Consider the following 18,229-nt stretch of genomic DNA (forward strand, 5'->3'; position numbering starts at 1 on the left):
TATATATATATTTGTATTATTGTAGAGGAAAACAAAACTAGCATTTACATAAAATGTAAATGAAGTAACAACTCCAAATAACATATCAAGCTTGTCAACTTGGATGAAAAAGAACAACAAACAATCACAACAGTAACAACAACAAATATATTATACTGACTACAAGTTGTACATTATGTATGATATTGACTGAAACATGAGGACAGAGGAAGTTTGAAAACAAAAGGGTGGAAAGATATACCATTAAATCCATAACCACAAGCTGGTATGTAATAGGAAATTAAAGTCATCCCATATTTGCACCCACTAATACAGCTTCAAAATACATGCCTAGTGAATATTAAAACAAATTTCAAAAGTTGCAAATGTACAATCCATTCAGAGAAGACACATGAAATGCTCAGAGTTATGCAGGTGCATAGGAAACACTTAACACATGATCAGTATGTTCGTTTTGGTAACTAGGCTTCCCTTCTAAGAGGGGACAGACCCCCTGCGTAATGGCTCCACAGGGACTGTAAGAGGCTAGACCTACGAATCAGAGACGTGAAATGATTTAGAAGAAACACGCACACAAACACCAATGAAACAAAACACAAACGACTTTTGAAGAGATAGAACAGTTCTGGGAGAGACTTCACAATACACAAGATGCACACGGCAATATGACAGGACATATTACATCCTGAAGTCTCTCTCTCCCCCTGTCAGTATTTAAGCTGGGTTGACCCCATTGAAAGTTAACTCTTTCATAGGGGGAACACATGGACACCTGCTTGGATGGCCTGACATGCTAGATCTCTATGCTACTACAAGTTTATTTTTAAAGACTGGATATTTTTAGAGTAGTTTTAGGTCCACAGCAAATTTGAGGAAAAGGTACAGAGAGTTCCCATGTATCCCCTGTCCCGCACACACGCATAGCCTCCCCTATTATCCACATTCCCCTCCAGATGATACATTCTTTATGAGCGATGAACCTCCATGGACACATCGTCATCACCCAAAGTCCATAGTCGACATTAGGGTTCACTCTTGGTGGTGTACTTTCCATGGATTTGGACAATGTATCCATCATTATGGTGTCATACAGAGGAGTTTAACTGCCCGAAATTCCCTCTCCTCCATCCATTCATCCATCCCTCCCTCCCCACTGACCACCGGTCATTTTACTGTCTCCATAGTTTTCCCTTTTCCAGGATGTCACAGAATTGGATTCATAGAGTATCGAGCCTTTTCAGGTTGACTTTTTCCCATTACAATTATTTTTTACATGAAAAAAAAATGTGACAAAATTTACCTGCTGGAAGTAGTTTGATAATTTATATATCCTCACCTGATTCAACATTACTTAATGTCTCGTCACCTGGATATCTGGAGTTGGAGATAGCAGGGAATTTACATAACAGAGCTAAAATAAATATTCATCCTTCATTACCAAGCACTAGAGTTTAATGAAATTGCAGGACAGTGTGAGAGACAGAGAGACGAGGCCATTGAACGTAACGGATTACATTCTTGCAATGAAAACATGAATGAGGTAAAGAAGAATTTAAAAAATAATGTTTAAATAATTGTAGGTAATTTTATTTTTCGATTTTAGTTAGTCTTCTTTATGATACTAGGAGGGGTAATGGTGGTCCCCTATTGCCTATGAGCTAGTTGGAGCTTAGAAAATGTTACCATGGAATTTACACCCAATTCTGTCTGCTTTTATGAAAGACGTCTTTGTGTGGATTTGTCAGTTAGCCCCTGTAAAGTATATGGAAAAGGTCCTTATGTTCAAGAGTATTTTCTGTAGAGAGAAAATCTGGAGATTTTTTTACCCTCCACCATAAATATGAATATTTAGTTGTCTATCACAAATTACAAATTCTGCTTTACGGAAGGGGATCCAGTAGCAGGGAATACTGAATTGGCTTAATTTTAAAACAGTTTAACCACTAAAACATCAAAACCTAATAGGACTTTGAAAAGATACATGCACCCCAATGTTCATAGCAGCATTATCTACAATAGCCAAGACATGAAAACAACCGAAATGTCCACTGACAGATGAATGGATAAAGAAGATGTGGTACATACATACAATGGAATACTACTCAGCCATAAAAAATGAAATAATGTCATTTGCAGCAACATGGATGCCTTAGAAATTATCATACTAAGTGAAGTAAGTCAGACAGTGAAAGACGAATATTATATGATATCGCTCATAGGTGGAATGTACAAAAACGATGCAAATGAGCTAATTTACAAAACACAAACAGACTCACAGACATAGAAAACAAACTTATGGTTAGCAAAGGGGAAGGGGAGAGGAATAAACTAGTATTTTGGAATTAACAGATACACACTACTGTATATAAAATAAATAACTAATAAGGACCTATTGTATAGCACAGGGAACTATACTCAATACCTTGTAATAACCTATAATAGAAGAAAATGTGAAAAAAAGAATATACAGGTCTTCCCTGGTGGCGCAGTGGTTGAGAGTCCGCCTGCCGATGCAGGGGACACGGGTTCGTGCCGCGGTCCGGGAAGATCCCACATGCCGCGGAGCGGCTGGGCCCGTGAGCCGTGGCTGCTGAGCCTGCGCGTCCGGAGCCTGTGCTCCGCAACGGGAGAGGCCACAACAGTGAGAGGCCCGTGTACCGCAAAAAAAAAAAAAAAAAGAATATACATATATGTATAACTGTATCACTTTGCTGTACACCTGAAACTAACACAACACTGTAAATCAACTATATTTCAATAAAAATATCTGAAAAGGAAAAGAAACAAACAAAAAATGACAGGACTTTAGAGACTTACTAAACGCGAGGCCCTAGTATTTTTCAGGAACTCTATAACCTTTGACTCATTAAGTCAAAATAAGTCATTGTGATCAATCTTCTATAAGAGAACATTAGCATTAGAATCTCCCACTGTGAAACATGGCTATATTTCACTCTATTTCTATGTTATAAAAAAGTCACAGGGAAATGTTAACCCTGTTGTACAGCTCCACTGGCCTCTCTGTGTGGCATGGAATCTTTTCTGGACCTTCAATCTGTTCTTAAACTTTATATCTGTATGCTGGCGCAGTGTTGGAAGTCTGCATTGAACATATGCCAAACCACCCTATTACCATTCCCTGTGATACGCCACACTACCTGTGCATGCATATGTGCCATTATCCAAGCCAAATTAGTCTGACATAAACAGAAGAACTCTAGAAATCTACCTTCCATGCTAATACCTATTGCTGGCTTCACAGTATCTGCCAGAGATTATATATGGAGACACAGAAACGGTAACTTTGCTGTTTAATGCTTCAATGTTTATACAGATGTCTATTTTCTTACTTAAAAAAAACAGGTAGTTCTACTACTGTCTCATAAAAATATTAAAACACTTATAGTCTTATTTTTATTATTGTGAACTCAAACCAAGATTTTTCTAATTCCAACACCTTAAATCCTTGGTTTATTCCCTTAAGAAATCTTCAGTTCTAATAGCTTCCTTTATGGGGCATCGGTAGTTAGGGTAGAGCTAATCACGGTCATCTTTATTTTTTATTTTAGGGAAATAAAAGAAAACAAAACAAAAGGAAAATCCTCCTGTGTCCTAAGCTGGACATGAGCATGAGGAAAACGGTCTCTCTTCCAGCTTCCCTTGCAGCTGTGTGGGTAGTGTCTGGATGGTAAGAGGGATGGGAGAGGGATGCCACAAGCTCCAGGGATGCCACTTCACGGATGAGTGTGCCATGTACGGGCCAACTCCTTTCTGGCAGGAATAAAGGAAGGTAGGGAGCATGAATGTCCAATCAAAGTTCAGGGGCAGGGCTTCCCTGGTGGCGCAGCGGTTGAGAGTCCGCCTGCCAATGCAGGGGATGCGGGTTCGTGCCCCGGTCCGGGAAGATCCCACATGCCGCGGGGCGGCTGGGCCCGTGAGCTGTGGCCGCTGAGCCTGCATGTCTGGAGCCTGTGCTCCACAGCGGGAGGGGCCACATCAGTGAGAGGCACGCGTACCGCAAAAAAAAAAAAAAAGCTCAGGGGCAGGCAGAGCCACAATACAGAAGGAGCCTGGGTTCCAGCACCACGGATCTCCTGCATCAGTGTGGAAACCTTGTTAATGAATAAAAGTCCTCTTATCTTACTCAATTTATTGTGCTCCTGGTGATTATTCAAACAGCAAAACCTGTTCCTAAATCAGTGTTTCTCAAAATTTCCCCTCCCCCTCATCTTGGCACATTATAGCCAAGAATGCTACTTCTCCAAACGTATGAGCCTGTTGATATCCAGAAGCTTATGAGCTGGAGGCAATGGCTACTCCATACCCTGACTTGTCATTACACAGGCGAAAACGATAAATAACCAATAACAAATATTGGTTATTTAACAAATAACAAACCAATAAACAATCCCTAATATGCAACGAACAGCGTTTCGGAAGCTGTGTTCCATGAACAGGATAGCTATTAGAAATTCTACACCGAATAACTGTGTACACTTAATTAGCTAATCGCAAGATAGGAAAAATAATCAGGATCCAACTAAGAATAAATTTTGTTTTGGAATAATAGAAAAACACTGAATGATTTTAACCAAGAGACTATGATGTGATAAAAGAAAATTTAGGGATATAAAAGTAACAATAGTGTGTGGAAATATTAGAGGTCAGAAAGAGGTCTGCTGTGGTAGAACAGGTAAGATTTTACTGTCTAGAGTTGAGTAAATATAAGAACAAAAAGACAGATTTGAAAGATATAATAAAAAATTCTGATTAGTAGAAAAATATTAACAAGTTTAAATTTTTCTAATTTTATTCATGAATTAGTAGGAACATAAAAATAAACAAAGGAAGTAGCCATTTTTAGATGATGACTTCATTTATGGGCAAAATTTTGAGGTGATTTCAGAATTTTAGGTTAGCCTTACCTACAATGTAAATGGAAAAAGAAGTGCTCAAAGAAAAGATGAATAGCAAGATGTGTATTTGCAGAGAATAGAGAGTGAAAAACACTGGGGTGCACTGAACATTAGGACCGTCACGTCTTTTTTTCCCTTACACTGCACTGTTACAATTAACAGAAGCTTCAGAGAGAAAGCTGTACTTGAGCTAGTCCACTGAGAATTAGATAGATGATAGATAGATAGATAGGTAAAAGCTAGCTAGCTAGATATATAGATAGGTAGCTAGCTAGCTAGCTAGCTAAACAGATAGCTAGATGGATGGATAGAAGGATGGATGGATGGATGAATAGATAGATAATAGCTAGCTAGCTACCTAGCTAGAAGGATGGATGGACAGATAATAGCTAGCTAGCTAGATAACAGACAGATAGATAGATAGATAGTAGCTAGCTAGCTAGATACATAAATAGATGAGATAGATGATAGACAGACTGATGACATAGACAAGTGATAAGCAGGTAAAATATAGGACACTCCATCTGCAGTGTTATTTGTCCATGTACCTATTCACAGGAAAGTATGAAAGAAAATCCAATGCAACATTAGCGATGGCTACACTCTATGTCCTGTGTCATTTGTGAACTTTTTGCTTATGTTATACGCTCCTACGTTTCTCAAGTTTTCTACACTGAGCATTTATTATTTGGGGCTGACAAATCGATAAAATATTTTTGTTTTTGTTTTTGTTTTTTGTGGTACGCGGGCCTCTCACTGCTGTGGCCTCTCCCGTTGCGGAGCACAGGCTCCGGACGTGCAGGCTCAGCGGCCATGGCTCATGGGCCCAGCCGCTCCGCGGCATGTGGGATCTTCCCAGACCGGGGCACAAACCCGTGTCCCCTGCATCGGCAGGCGGACTCTCAACCACTGCACCACCAGGGAAGCCCCGATAAAATATTTTTAAAGGAACTTTTCTTCCAACCATCTTTCCTCTTTCTAACAATGAAATTCAGCCTTATACAGCCTTGAGTTGTAAGTTGTTTCTAATGACAACAAGTGGATTATAATTCTTTGGTAAAAAGTGGCGACTGTCTATGCCAGCTACATTGATTTCCTATGTGGGAAACATCCAAGTGATAATGCTCACTGGTTTTTCTAGTCAAGCATTTCCAAATATCATTAACCAACTAACTTTATTTAAAGATTTATCATATTAAGTATGACATTTCATTGGTGTCAAGTTAATATTATTTTTTCAAGGCAGAATCTCCAGTGGGCCTTTTTAAAGAATTATCCATCTTAGTGCATTGTTCATGAGATCACATTTTTTAAGAAGCTTCTTTTTTTTCTACATGTATAACTTCCTTTTACTACTTGCAATCAACCAAAAATATACATTAAAAGATATACTTTTTTCTGGAACAGGTCATATTTCTGATGTCCTTAACTGAAGCAACCTGCAAGAGTAAAGAACACTCTTGGGGGTTCCCTGGTGGCACAGTGGTTGAGAATCTGCCTGCTAATGCAGGGGACACGGGTTCGAGCCCTGGTCTGGGAGGATCCCACATGCCGCGGAGCAACTAGGCCCGTGAGCCACAACTACTGAGTCTGCGCGTCTGGAGCCTGTGCTCCACAAAAAGAGAGGCCACGATAGTGAGAGGCCCGCACACTGCGATGAAGAGTGGCCCCCGCTTGCCACAACTAGAGAAAGCTCTCGCACAGAAACGAAGACCCAACACAGCAAAAATTAATTAATTAATTAATAAACTCCTACCCCCAACATCTTCTTTAAAAAAAAAAAAAAAAAAAGAACACTCTTACCAGGGCAGCTTGGATTTGAAGGGATATATATGTTATTTTGCTATTTATAGAAGAAAGAATTTTCTCTTAGCACAACTGGCAAACAAATATTTTCTTGTGTAAATTGTGTGACCTTTCCCTAACACCTGGGATTTAGTTCTATGAATCTGAAAAGCCTAGAAGAACAACTGAAGAAACATGAATAACTAATAAGAACCTGCTGTATAAAAAAATAAAATATTCAAAAAATTTTAAAAAAGAGTGCTATAAGTGTTGAGTCCTGAAAATAATACGGTTGAAAAATAATATATTACTATAATTACTATAAATTACATATTTGCTTTGACTTTGTAATAAACCTGAAACCTAACACTCCAAAAAAAAAAAAAAATCAAATCAGGAACTCCTACTCTGCATTCTTTTCACATATTATCCAATATATATTATTTTATAAATCTATATAAAACATATATATAATTTATATATATTTACACAATTTGTACAAGTACATATACAAATGTATATATATACATTCAGTTGTAAAATGGTATAAAGACATGTAATTTATATGTACATATAAATTATATACTATATACAGTACTTACACAATGTGTATACATATATCAATTTAAATAAATTTAATATAAAATATAAATTGAGTATCAAGTGCATTGTGATTCATTATTAAGAGTTCAAAAAATTTTTTAAATTTTTATTGTAATATAGTTGATTTACAATGTTGTGTTAGATTCAGGTGTACTCAGAATGTTTTTTTTTTTTTTTTGCAGTACGCAGGCCTCTAACTGTTGTGGCCTCTCCCGTTGCAGACTCCGGATGCGTGGGCCCGGCGGCCATGGCTCACGAGCCCAGACGCTCCGCGGCATGTGGGATCTTCCCGGACCGGGACTCGAACCCACGTCCCCTGCACTGGCAGGCAGATTCTTAACCACTGCGCCACCAAGGAAGTCCCTCAGAATGTTTTTAATATGTATTTTTTACTGTACTCTAGGGGAGCAAATATTGCCACCCCCAAATGTCTCCTTGGCATGCGGATTATTGTGAACTGAAAATAATCAAGGCCCCCCAAAAATCAGGAAGAACGTGTGACCTTCCCCTAACTGCCTGAGGAATGGAGACAGAGGACCTGCCCCAGGAAGGGAGCCGTCACCCTAGGTAACTGTACTGTGAACTGGGCGTGTAGGTGGGGAGGAACCCAGCAAGGTCTGCCTGTTACAATGCCTCTCTGTGTCCCCCTGTCTCTGCAGGCCCAGCAAACACTTGTTTACAAACACTTGCTTCTCCGTCTCCATGGGAACTGCCTTCCTCCCCTTTGAGGTCCCAAATCACTATCCCAACAGGCTCTTCTGTCTTAACTGAAGATGGTATTTAAGGGGAGGGGTTCAGTCATCTTGGTGAGTGACTCAGTTTTCCCGGGTCTCTCCCATGTGTGCGTGTGACTAAACGTTGTGTGATTTTCTCCTGTTCATCTGTCTCACGTCCATTTCATTCTTAGACCAGCCAGAGGAGCCTGGAAGGGTAGAGGGAAGTTTCTTCTACCCTGACAGTACCTAGTAATAACTTTAGGACATCCCTGCGACAAACCAAGTGACAGGGATCTTAGGATGTTTTTAGATGAAGTGAGGATATATCACACAAAAATGAAGGAAGCAACGTGGAAACCCATTCATGCCGGAATAGAATACTGAAAAGTTTATTAACGTTAAAACGTAAAGCTATCAAAGCGAACGCAGCTTATTTTATGTCTAAAATGATAAAGTTTAAACGGTGACCTTGATCACATTCTGGTTTGCCAGGGGGACAGACAGGCATTAAGCTCAAAGAGTTCAAAGCATAAGGTGATCATCCGAAGTCAATGTGTCTTAGGTTAAGCGTCACAATATTCCGAAGAATGAGATCTAATGGAGGGTGAAATTGTTTCCTGGGGGCAGTGGGCTAAGACGCCCAAGCAAGGCCATTTAAAACAACGGGAACAAGCCCTGGAGAGAACGAGGGGTGAATGACCACTTAAACGGGCAGTTCTGTTCTCTAAATGCCTTGATTAACAAGTCCCAAGCTTTGGGCTATGAAACTGCAGGAAAGGCAGTACACAGACAGAGCAGAGGAGAGATGCCTGGTAACTTCCTTGAACTCATTACTGACCGGGGTATTATTCACATCGTCTGAGTCAGAACTATATTCGGAAGCACTATCATCTTCTGAGACACTAGTATATATGGCACTCGGACCATCAGAGAAAGTATCTACCTAAAATTCACCGAAAGATCCTTCTTCACTCAGAATTTCGCGGGGCGTCAGTTTTGAAAATTGTACGTTTATGATAGACACAAGGTTGGAACAAAAACCTAACGGAGCGAAATGTGAATGATAAGGACAATCATACGTCGTATAATGAACCCTTGATCAACGTTAAGCTCTAGCAACTTCGCACGGTGATGTTAACTGTATCCCTCTCTGAAAACGTACTGATACATAACGTTCGGGTAACGAAGGACATATTAATACGTCTCCGGTCAATAATGAGATGGAAATATTTGAGATGGAAAGACAACATACAAAAAAGATCCATTTTCTTCTTTTCCCCAGCTTTACTGCGGTATAAAGGACAAATAAAAATTGTGTATACTTTACAGGGCACAAGTGGATGTTTTCATAGACGTATACGCGTGAAATGACCATCACAGTCAAGCTAATTAAAGCATCTGTCTCCTCACGTGGAAAGGAAATTCCACACGTCCACTTTCTCATCCACAATGGCTGGTGAGATTTACTGGCTGCAATTATCACTCTTGAGTATTTTAATATCTGGATTTCTGCCATGCATGGGTTTTTATCATCTTAGCCACAAAGTGGAATCTTATGTTCCCATCCATCCAGTTGGGCTATGAGAACAACTACTTCTCTACTGTCAAGACTTTCATTACATCATACATGATGCTTCTTAGACTTCTATATCTTTTAGCTTTCTGAATATTCATTTTAATGAAAAATGGAGATCTCTCTGTATATAACCTAGTATACATCTACAGTATAAAGTTGTAAAGTCGTACTCATTACTATAATATTTATCAAACACTTGTTAGGTTTGCCACGCCTAAGTAATTTATCTATATTGTTACGTATCTCTCATTACACACCTCTGAGGACAGCAATTGGCTTCTCTATGTCCTGACAGAAGAAAAGAGGTGATGGAGTAATCTAACCACATCACGCAAAATCATCAGGATTGGGGGTGCAACGTTCACAGGCAGAGAATAGCTGGAGATGATATTCTGAATTTAGTACCATCAGTTAGTTGGTAGAAATTCCTGTTGAGAATTGTACCATCTGGACTGTAGATACAGTCTGGAAACCAAGGCATAGTGACTGACAGTGATTCTTGGAAAGAGACCCTGATAACTTAAATATTTCAAGTGTGACAATCTGTGCCATTCGATGAGAGGATTATCCTTCCAGCAGTTCAAGTGGGAAAAAACCTTACTACAAGCTCTTTTGCTAAAGAAGAAATTCTACTCCACTCTGTCAACGCGTAATTTGAAAAGAAAAAAAAAATACTGGAGAGCAGTCTTGGTTTAAAATTTAATCCTTGTCATTTTCTAATGAGTACATCTCTGGTTTCGGATCATTTAATTTGTGATGCCCAGGTTCATTTCAATTATAACCTACAACACACTAATAATGATATTTGCCATTTCCATTTCTTGACTTTATAATTATTTATTATTTATGCTGACAAAGCATGCACTGAGTTGCTTGCTTTATTCCCACGTCATTTTCTTCTAATAAGTATCTTATGATGGCGGTTCTGAAATGTCACATTTTACAGGTAAAGTAAACAAAGGCTTGAGCCAAAAGGTTTCATAGAAAGAGCCTGGATTTAAACCTATTTGAGATACGCTATTTCCTCTGAATTCAATTCTACATAATTTATACAGCCTCTTCTCCGATACAAAGCAAGGAGATGACTGATGTTGAAACACAGAAGCAAATGCGATGCATGGGTGAGAGGAAACTGTACCTAATGGAATCTAAAGAACTACAGAGTTCAGTGAAAGAAGTAATAAGTGAACTAGGTTCAATGAAGAAAGTAATAAACATATAGAGATACACTATAATAATAAAATAGAGCTATACACACATAATTAGGAAGTAAAGACGGTGCTGGTCATTTATTGAAATAAATGTCATGGCCCACAGTGTTCAGGTGGATGGTGTAAAATTCTAACGATTAACCCATCAGCGAGCCTAAGAAATTATTTCACTGAGCTAATTTCACTTATATTTGTAAAAAGTGACCATGGAAGAATGGCTACTTCTGAATTTTCAATCACTCCTACGAATTTTTATGTGCCTATTTATTTTAATGCACTTACTGTGTATGTATATCACCATTGAAATAAAAATGCATACCCCACAAATTATCTAAAATTACATTAGATACCTTCACACCGACAACACCCCAAATTAATGCCGATTTCTTCCTCCCTGGGACAAGCTATCGTCGTCTAACTTTCCCAGAAATATCTTATGGCAATCAGTTGTCTCTTTAGGAATTCTTCATTGATTTAAAAAAAAAAAAATTTGTTCCTTCTTTACTTTTCCCCTCTTAAACAAAAAAGGATACTTTATGATTATAAAGACAAATGGCTCAATTCTCAAAGCAATAAATGAATTCAGAAAATACACTTGGGTTAATTATTCTAAATTAGAGAACTTTTTTCCTTTTCAAGATGAAGTAGAAAAACTTATTTTGACAGAAAGAGAGACATATCATCGTGTCAGCCTCTGGCTAAAGTTTTAAGAACTGAACATTTTTATATCTTTAATCCAGATAAGAAAGTAAAAAGAGAATGATCTAAATATCAAAGGATTTAGGCTGACAGTCATGACTTTGAATATTTCTAGTAATAATCAACAGAATGCAGAATGCAGAATTGGCTCTTACACTATTAACTGTTATCAGCAGTATATATTTTGACAGCAATTAGACCCTGTTCCCCTGCCCTACACTGTGGGACAGGAAAGTTAGATATTATACAAATTCACGATGCAATTATCTACGTGTCCTTGGTTTTTATCTAAAAAATACTACTTTAAACTTTGTACTTCTTTACTGGAATACTGACAGCCCTGTAACTGGCACTTTCATTGTCGCTCTGTTTTTCTGCATTGTATATTATTAAGTTAATGTGATTCCTATTTATTTTTGTCTATTGTTCAGAAGGTACGTCAGATCACAAAATTCAAACAACTTTTCCTTTTAATGATCTAAAAAGAACTCAATTTAAATGGACATTTCCATTTATCATCCCCAACTTAAATGGGAAATGCATTATTTTCATGAATTTAAATATCTTCACAGTATATATGGAAACAATCCAAGCGAAAGCAGTATTTGATTTCTGACTCCAAAAAGTAAACAGCATTATGCACTGGACCTGGATAATAACAGTATCACTAACATTTCATGGTATGTAAAATTCGATCCATTTCATTTTGACGGGAAATTAACATAGGCTTTTCAACACAGTTTCAGTTATAAAGTGCTCTTTTTTTTTCTGTTTCAATTTAATGATTGTTTTTAAGATACAGAACCTGTCATTGGAAATATGTGCAGTCGACAGCCTAAAATAATGTCGGAATTTCAATTAAGATAAAGCCATCACATTCAAGAACAGGGAACTATCACACAGTTTACTGAAAGCTAGGAGTCAAGTTAAAGGGATGTGAACTGCAGTAGGTCAGAAAACATTGAAGATGCAAGATAACACCTCTTAAAATGGAAAATTTTTACCTAATGTACTTGTTGGCTTATTTTCTGACCTCTCCCACTGAAATACAATCTCCAAGAATGAAGGGAACTCATAGTATTTATTTCTGTGATCCCCGTTGCTAAGAGAGTGGGTGATGTACTCAAGGCTCCATAAACAATTCTAAGGTGAATGACTAAATTGTTAAAATTACAATGCAATTTACAAAATAGAAATTCCAGTAAGGAATTAACCACCCGGAAAATGACGGAGCTTTTGTTAGGGCATGGTACAGAAAGCAGCATTTTCTAAAAGCCTACCCTAAGACAGAAGTGATTTAACAGATGCCCAAATCTAACTATGGCTGAAGCAGACTGAAGAGGGTCACCGGGGATATTCTGGTGGTGAAGAGAGAAAGTGGCAACTTTCAAATATGCAAGACAGTATTATTAACTATAGTCACCATGCCGTACATCAGATCCCGAGGACTTAAAACTGGAAGGTTGTGCCTTTTGACCCCCTTCACTCATTTTGACTACCCCTCACCCCCTACCTTTACCAACTGCCCATCTGTTGTCTGTTTCTATAAGCTTATTTTTTTTTAGACTCCACATATAAGAGAGGTCATACAGTATTTGTCTTTCTCTTTCTGACTTATTTCACTAAGCATAATACCCTCCAAGTCCATCCCCGTTGCTGCAAATGGCAACATTTCATTCTTTTTTATGGCTGAGTAGTATTCCATTGTATATATGCACCACAACTTCTTTATCCATTCGTCTGTGGATGGGCATTTAGGTTGCTTCCATGACATGGCTATTGTAAATAGTGCTGTAATGAACATTGGGGTACATGTGTCTTTTTGAATTACAGTTTTCTCAGGGTATAAGCCCAGGAGTGGGATTGCTGGGTCATATGGTAGTTCTAGTTTCAATCTTTTGAGAAACTTCCATACTGTTCTCCTTAGTGGCTGCACCGATTTACATTCCCACCAGCAGTGCAAGAGGGTTCCCTTTTCTCCACACCGTCTCCAGCATTTATTGTTTGTAGATTGTTTGATGATGGCCACTCTGACCGGTGTGAGGTGATACCCCATTGTGGTTTTGATTTGCACTTCTTACCATTTTTCTCTAAGTCAATTCCTAAGTTGCTGTTTGCTGTATCATCCCCTCTTGATATTTTCTGCCTTTCACAAAGTAAATTTCTAAACAAATAACCATTGGTGACTTTTTTTTTTCCTCCTCCGGAATGAACAGAATGAAAAGAAAACAGTAAAAGAGAGCTCCAACAGTGGTGTGAAATGGTACCTCTGACTGACATGAAGCCCATCCTCCCTGGGGAAACAGCTGTCCATCACTGACAGACTGGAAGTTGGTGACACACACCTAACCTCCTGGTTCCCCGGCTGGGGTCATTGTGAGCCACACCTACACTGGATACAAGATTTCCACCGAGAGAGGAGCTCTCCATTTCCCCCAAGTGGTAAAGGACAAGAAAAACGGGCCATTATTGGCTTCACTCGTCCTCCCAGTGGGGTGTTCTGGGGTGATCTATCAAAGTCCTTGTGAAACGGATGCCTGGACTCAGGACAGTTTTCTGGGACAAGCAAAATAAGACCTTTTCAAAAGACGGTTGCTTTTTTATATTTGTATTGGCAAAAACCAATACCTCGCTTTCATTTAAGCGTGCTTTGTAGGAATAATAATATATCCCACAATATATAGGATTTTATTTTATGGAACATATAAAACTATATATGTATATGACTCATTCATATAAGCAGCAAAAATATTGTTTTACATTCTTTATGGTTCATCAACATTTTAGTTGCTAAAATGGGAAATATTGGTTTCGACCTTTGGGGAGACACATTCAGTAAAATAATCCTACTTTTAAAACAGAAATACATGAACAAGTAGATACTTGCGATGTCAGCACACAAATATTCATGAGGAAATAAGTTACCCAATCATGGGAGGATGGCAGTGTTTTCTCAGGGCTACAAACAACTTCTTACGGAATTTTCCTTAAAATATTTTTAGTTTTGTATTCAGAGGACAGAGTGCTGGGAAAAAATAACACGTGTGGCCTGGTTGTGTGCATTTGTCAAGTCCTGATATAGACAGATAGATAGATATAGATTTTTTTTACATTGATAAATGCATACATATGATAGTCATTAAAACATCAAAATAGAATAGCTTAGCCGCAAATATTTGAGAAATGTTATTTACAGATGACACGTCAGCCTCTTCAGAATGACTGAGGTTTCCCTAGACTACAGAGCAAAAGTACAGGCACTTGGCTTTAAAGAGGAAGATGCAAATAAGAGACCAGCTTTTGATGTGAAGCAAAATTTGCATATTAAACAGAAGATGATTTTTTTTCGAACTGGTAAGGTCTAGTGTGTACATATTCTGCATTTCAGAAAACTATTTTAATTTCTCTGCATTTAAAAAAATATAATGCAAAAAGTAGGTAAATTTTAAAGTCAGATGTGATAGACGGATTAATTATATCATGAAATAATCTTCTGGGAATGTATTTAGGAAAGCAAGCTTCCCCAGGACATTTAGAATAAGATTAAAATGTTCCAAAATACATCTTATGTGAGCACCCTTACACTCATGTAGAAGTTCTGTGTCAATCCTACCAGTTTTGCTGTCCGTTTAAACTACTAGTTTTTTTGTTTTGTTTTGTTTTTTACACCTAAAGCCATTTCTTTTTAATCGAAGTATAGTTGCTACACAATATTATATAACTTACAGGTGTAGAATACAGTGATTCAATGTTTTTTACAAGTTATACTGCATTTATAGTTGTTATAAAGTATTGGCTGTATTCCCCGTGCTGTACAATATATCTTTGTAGCTTATTTTATACATAATAGTTTGCACCTCTAACGCTCTATCCCTGTCTTGCCCCTCCCCCCCTTCCCACTGGTAACCACTAGTTTGTTTTCTGTATCTGTGAGTTGGCTTCTTTTTTGTTACATTCACTAGTTTTGTTGTATTTTTTAGATTCCACATATAAGTGATATATAGTATATGTCTTTTTCTGTCTGCCTTATTTTATTTAGCATAATGCCCTCCAAGTCCATCCATGTTGCTGTAAATGGCAAAATTTTGTTCTTTTTTACAGCTGAGTAGTATTCCATTGTGTATATACCAGATCCTCTTAAAGCAATCACCTGCTGATGGGCACTTAGGTTGCTCCCATGTCCTGGCTATTGTAAACAGTGCTGCTATGAACATAGGGGTGCATGACTCTTTTCTAATCAGTGTTAAATACTAGTTTAACTGTTCTGTCACAAATGTATGGCCATTTATTTACTTAGCTAAGATGCTTCGATTGCTTTGATTTGCTTCATTTTCAAAAACTTCCCTTTCTAATGATGCTAAATAATGCTTTTCGTCACAATTTTTCATTAGTAGCTTACTGCTGCTTGACAGCATAAGAATAGATACATACAGTCATGGAGTGCATTTTTCAGCAGTTTCCTTGAAATAAGACACAACACAAATTAATATTTCAATTATATCTCAGAGCGCTTATTACTCCATTGATATTGTTTAATGTATCGCTGGGTTTAGTAACCATGTGTCCTGAGGCAAAGTGATTTCCACGCATGAGGATGCTGTTTTCATTTAGCGGTCATTAAGCAGTTACCCAGCTTAAGAAATAAGTAAGTAAAATAAAATAAATTTAAAAAGAAACTAACCAGCTTAGGCAGCAAGTTTTTATCTAATAATCCTTGGGATACATTAATACATTCATGGGAGCCGATGTCATCCTTTTTACTTTAAAAATTATTCGAAATTTAGATTTCCTTTTACTCAACGAGCGGTTCTCAAAATACGGTCTCTGGGCCAACAAGGTCAGCATCACCTGGACACTCGTTTGAAATGCAAATTGTTGGGCACCGCCTTACACCAACTGGCGTTGTTAACTGAGTAGACCATAGAACAGGTCCACCTACTTCAATGAAATTCAGAAAGACTAGGAAGATTTGAGATCATACACGGTATCTCTGACATTATCCTAGGGCTTCGCCGCTGCAGGTTAAGTTGCACTGATTTGACGTTTGTCTCATTAGACACGTAAACACAGGTAATAACCATCAGGATCCTGACACAGCAGAGCAGATCACCCTTCAGCTGTGTCCACGAGCAACCAGCAGTGCATATCACAGGCTTTTACCTTTTGGATAGATTTATATCCCAGGTGATACAAGCATCAGGAATGTTCCGGGAATCAACTCAATAGCAATGCAAAGGACAATGTGGGAACAGAGGTAATTATTTCAGAATGGCAATGCTTCTCAGTTTCGAGAAGCAGCTGCTTTGCTGTTCTTCTCTCAGAAGCACCCATGCATAACCCATAACCGTGGCGCTGCAGGGCTTCCCACGTGAAAAGTATCTCTTCCTTAAATCTGCATGGCCAAGTGGAGTACCTGCTGTTACTAGTGGGCTCTGTCCAGCTGGCAGACTTTAGCAGGGTTGCTACTGGAAGGCAAGTAGGGTTCAAGGAAATCCGACGCATGCTGGTAACAGATATTAAATTCCCATGCCTGCACCTGGTGGAATGGGGTATTTAAACTCTCAATACCCTTAGTTGATGGTGTTGTTCTTTTGTCAATATCTGGATTCCAGATATTGATGTCCCTATGGTCTGAATGTTTGTCTCCCCCGAAAATTCGTGTATTGAAACCCAACCCCAAGGAGATGGTACCGGGAGATGGGGTTTTGGGGAGGTGATGAGGTCACAGGGGTGGAGCCCCCATGAATGGAGTTAGTGCCCTTAGAATAGAGATCCCAGAGAGCTCCCTCACCCCTTCCACATGTAAGGATACAGCAAGAACCAGGAAGCGAGCCCTCAAGAGACGCTCCATCTGCTGGTGCCTTGACCTTGGATGTCCAGCCTCCAGGACTGTGAGAGATAAATGTCCATTGTTTAAGGTGCCCAGTCTGTGGGACCTTGTTATGGCACCTCCGACAGACTAAGATAGTAAGATCCTCAGCAACTCTGAACTCTGAGGAATTTGTCCCAGTGTCCCCCACCATGGGGAATGCCCTTTGCCCTCTGGCTCACCTTTCTATATCAGGGTGAAACCACAGTGACATTCCAAACCCTGAACACGTCAACGGTTCCGGTCTCTATGCACACCAAGTTGGGGGCTGGAACAAAACTGGTATTCTATGCATACGTGGCGATGGTCTTTCACTCAAAAGGCAAACACCACTGGGTGTGCCCTGTCCTTAAAGGTTAGTATAAACAAGAATGCCCACTTCAGGGATTCCTGTCGTGTATTTCCCGTAATCGCTGAGCAGGGCTGCATCTCTCTGTGGTCCCTCACCCGTTTCTCACATCCGAATACATCTCCTTGGCCGTCGAGAGAGCTGCTTCTGCTGCTTTGGAGTTCAGGCATATTTTACAAACCTTTTACTTTATTTGCACAGAAAACCAGTTTTCTCAAAAGGGTGTAGCTGAGGATTTGCGAGTGAATTTATTTTTTGTTTGTTTGTTTGTTTTTGTTTTTTTTTTTTTGCGAGTGAGTTTCTTACACAAGAAACTGGTGTATTTTACATGTTATCACCCCAAACATTATTCTGGCCATTTTGATAGGAGGTGAGAAAAGACACCGGATAAGCTGCATATGTTTAAACAAGTAACGTATGTGCTTCTTCAATATGGGTCTAATAAGGGAAATTGTATACGGCAGATATGTACATTAATAAATTAGCAGCCAGAATATTTAAATAT

Source organism: Grampus griseus, assembly GCF_964374135.1.
Source record: "Grampus griseus genome assembly, chromosome: X".
Taxonomy (NCBI): Eukaryota; Metazoa; Chordata; class Mammalia; order Artiodactyla; family Delphinidae; genus Grampus; species Grampus griseus.